We start from the raw sequence: 4,541 nt of genomic DNA, 5'->3' as shown, positions 1-4,541 counted from the left end.
CACCCCTCTTTCACTCTCCCACATCCCTATCAGCCCTCAGTTTGTTCTCAGCATTCAAGAGTCTCTCATGGTTTCCCTTCCTCCCACTATTCCTTGCCAACTATTTTTTGAGAAGAATGCTTGTGCAATTTTTATTAGGATTGTATACTAACAACTTTTAAAACTTAAGAATAAAAATAAGCCTGAGGCGCCTGGGTGCCTTAGTCAGTTCAACTTCAGCTCAGGTCATGTTCTCACAGTTTGTGGGTTCGAGCCCCGTGTCAGTCTCTGTGCTGACAGCTTGCTCAGAGGCTGGAGCCTGCTTTGGATTCTGTTTCTCCTTCTCTCTCTGCCACTCTCTTATGTACTATCTCTCAAAAATAAATAAATATAAAAAATTAAAAACAACAATAAGAAGGGGTGCCTGTGTAGCTCAGTCAGTTAACTTTCCAATGTCTGTTCAAGTCATGATCTCACAGTTCATAGGTACAAGCCCTGCATAGGGCTCTGTGCTGACAGCTCAGAACATGAAGCCTGCTATGCATTCTATGTCTCCCTCTTTCTCTGCCCTTCCACCACTTATTCTATCCCCCCCCCTAAAAATAAATAAACATTTAAAATTACAAAAAAAAAAATAAGGAGGGGTGCCTGTGTGGCCCAGTTGGTTAAGTGTCTGGCTCTTGATTTCAGCTCAGGTCATAATCTCATGGTTTGTAAGTTTGAGCTTTCCATCAGGCTCTGTGCTGATGGTCTCTCTCTTTTCCTCTTTCTGCCTCTCTCCTGCTCATGTTGCCTCTCTCTCTCTCTCAAAAATAAATACATAAAACTTGAAAAGCAACAATAAACAAATGACTTGATAAAATATTGTGCAAAATATCTGACCAGACACTTCACCAAAGATTTACATATATAAAAATATATATATTAATAAATATAACATATTTAATGTCATATGTCATTAAGGTATTACAAAAGAATACAACGAGATACCAAAACCCACTTGTCAAGTGGCTTATATCAAAAACACACTGATGAGAATGTGGAGAAATAAGAATTTCATTCATTGCTGGTGAGAATAAAATATGGTAAAGCCGTTTTAGGAGATATTTGAGAATTTGTTACAAAACTAAATATGCTCTGATCATATGATGTAGGCATTGTGATTCTTGGTGTTCATTCAAATGAATTGAAAATATATGTCCACATGAAAACTGTACATTGACTTTCATAGGAGCTTTATTCAAAATTGGTAAAAGTTTAAAGCAACCAAAATGTTCCCTTGTAACTGAATGTTTAAATAAACTATCTTAGAGCCATACAGTAGAAAATTATTCAGCGCTAAAAAGAAAAAAAAAAAGCCTATGAAGCCACAAAAAGAGAGAGGAGAAATTTAAATGCATATTACTAAACGAAAGAAGGAAATCTAAAAAGGCTACATACTTTATGATTACAACCAATGCATTCTGGAAAAAGGTAACACTACGGAAGTAATAAAAATATCAGTGGTTTTTGGGGATTTTGTGGGAGGGAGCAATAAACAGGTGAAGCACAGGGAATTTTAGGACAGCAAAAATGTTTTCTGTGATACTATACTATTCGATATATATCATTATTTATTTGTCAAAACCCATAGAATATATAACACCAAAAGATAAGTATTTTAGAGCAGTGAAAATGCTGTGTATGATAACATAATCATAAATGCAGGTCATTATACATTTCCCAAGCCTGTAGAATGTATACCACCAAGAGTGAACCATAATGTAACCTATGGAATTTGGGTAATCATGATATGTCAATGTAAAATGTAAATGTAATACGTTTCAATAATTAACATTGGGAGCTTTACAATTATCAACAGCATGTGGAATTGGTGTAAGAAGAAAACTAGATCAATGAAATACAATAGAGTCCAAACGTATATTCTTACATATAAATCAGTATTTTCAACATAGTCACCAAGATAAATCAATGAGAAAAGGATCATCTTTTCCATAAAACGTATTGCAACAATTGAATAGGTGCATGTGAAAAACAAAAAGAACTTCAACAATACTATGTATCATGCATCATAAAATAACTCTAGATAACAAATGGACCTAAATTCCTTACCTCAAAATTTAAACCTAGGGAAAAGTTTCTTTTTTTTTTCTCTCTTTTTAGGTAAAAGTTTTACACACATAAAGTATGAAATGCATAAAAACAAATCAACAAATTAGTTTTCATAAAAATTGAACACTTTCGTAGTTCAGGAGACAATATTATATAAATACAACATAAAAAATGGATACTGAGTCAAATATTTTTTGAAAATATATTTAACAAATGATTTGCAAATCTGATATCTTCTAAACTACTTGCAGATTAACATATTACACAACATGGTAACAACTCAATAACACATATTTTTTGAATATATTAAATAATTGAACAGAAACATTTAAAATATATAGATATAACAAAGGACAAGAAGCAATGCTTTAATTCTAAGGACAGTGAACTATGGCTCTTGAGCCATATACAGCTTATTTTTATAAATAAAGTTATTTTGGTACAATACAATGCTCATTTGTTTACTTGTTAATGACAACTATTTTTGCACTACAGAGTTGAGTAATGTCCAAGAGGCCTTATGACACCCAAACCCAAAAATATGTGCATATTATATATGTATATATACTTTACACAGAATGTTTGGCAACATCTGTTGATATCAATACTCAGAAAGAAAATACATATTTTTTAAAAAATGGATACCAGGTACGCCATAAAATAATGAAATTTAAAGAAACTGATCATTCCACGTGGTGGCAAGGATATAGAGCAAATAGATCTGCCAAAACCTGAAGATGGAAATGTAAAATGGTTCAATTATTTTGAAAAACAGCCCACTTTTTCTATTTTTAAAATAATTTAATGCTTAAAGAATTTTGAAAAATTGTACAGAGTTCTTGTTTATTTTAACTCAGTTTTCCATAATGAAAATATCTAAAATAAGAGCACATTATCAAAATGGGAGGCTGACTTTTGCATAATGGTATAAATAAGTACAGACCTTATTTAGATTTTACCAATTTCTTGAATTGTTTGTGTATACAGGGATAAATGGCATAACACAATTAATTTCAAATATTCAAAGCAGATAATAATGGCAAGACTGTTTTGGATATTTGGGAGAAGTAGTTTTTTTAGGGCTTTCATTTTACCCTGATGACTAGAGTAGAATCCTAAGAAAGAAGTAGTATTAGTCTCCTTTCACTAGCTAACTTTTGAACAATATTGAGTAATAGGCAATTTTACTCCACATGTGCATGTTCTAATTTATGCATTTGTGGATTCCTCCGTCAGTCAATAATCACAGTAAGTTACAAGCCCCTTTTCATCTTTGTTGATTGGAGTAAAATGTTTCAGAGTTCTTAGTCTCACTGTGCACACCTATTCCTGACGCTACATAAAGTGTTGGAAGACTAAGGGATCTCATGCTCTTATACTCTGTAATGCTTAACTTTTCATAACTATTTTGGAATATAACATTTACGTATGTGAAGTCTTTATTGAGCCCTGATACTATATTTGAGGATTTCTCAAAATGGTTTATTTTATATAAAGAGTGTGGTTTTCTTTTCTCTCAAAATAGTGAGGATTTCAATTTGTTTTTTTTTTCGTTTGTCTATACCCACAAGAGCATGCAAACACACAGACATAAGCACACTGCAAATTTATATATACAGATATACATGCTTTTGTTTCTTTTCCTTTACCTTTTTCCAAAAAATGACTAATAATTTGCATGCCATTTTAAGTGTTCTTTTCACATTCTAAACTAATCCACGTTAATGAATGCCTACATGATCAAATTTAATCGCTCGATTCTTTTCGGTCCTAATAAAGTATCATTTTATTTAATCAATTCAATAAAGTTGGAAATAATGTTTTTATTTTTTAAATTTTTTAGTGTTTTATTTATTTCTGAAAGAGAGAGACAGCGTGAACAGGGGAGGGTCAGAGAGAGGGGAAAACACACAATCCGAAACAGGCTCGAGACTCTGAGCTGGTTGTCAGCACAGAGCCCGATGCGGGGCTCTAACCCATGAACTATGAGATCGTGACCTGAGCTGAAGTCGAATGCTTAACCGACTGAGCCACCCAGGCGCTCCAGAAATAATGTTTTTAATTTTTCACAAGTATATTTAATTCTATGAAAACTATTTTGCATATTTAATCTCTATAATCTTATCAAATAATTTCCATATGCTCAACTTCTTGAAGCAACATTCCTGGGTTAAACAGTACAGTACACCTTATTTTTCTTTGATCCTGTAAAAACAGCTCTAAGAAGGCTATACCCTTTTATACTGCTACCAGAAGTATATCAATATGCTTATTACAACATACAGACTCTCAACAATCTGCTTTTTAGAATTTACTTGGTCTTTGGTTAGTTGATAGGAGAAAACCATACCAAATGTTCTTTTTTTATTCATACTGTTGATTATTATTAAAAATAGTAAAAATTTAATGTATTTATTTGTCATTCATATTTATTCTTTATTAAATTGCTC

This window comes from Hyaena hyaena, unplaced genomic scaffold (assembly GCF_003009895.1).
Source record: "Hyaena hyaena isolate Hyena2069 unplaced genomic scaffold, ASM300989v1 scaffold_1921, whole genome shotgun sequence".
NCBI classification, from domain to species: Eukaryota; Metazoa; Chordata; class Mammalia; order Carnivora; family Hyaenidae; genus Hyaena; species Hyaena hyaena.
Note: the sequence above shows the minus strand (reverse complement) of the source record.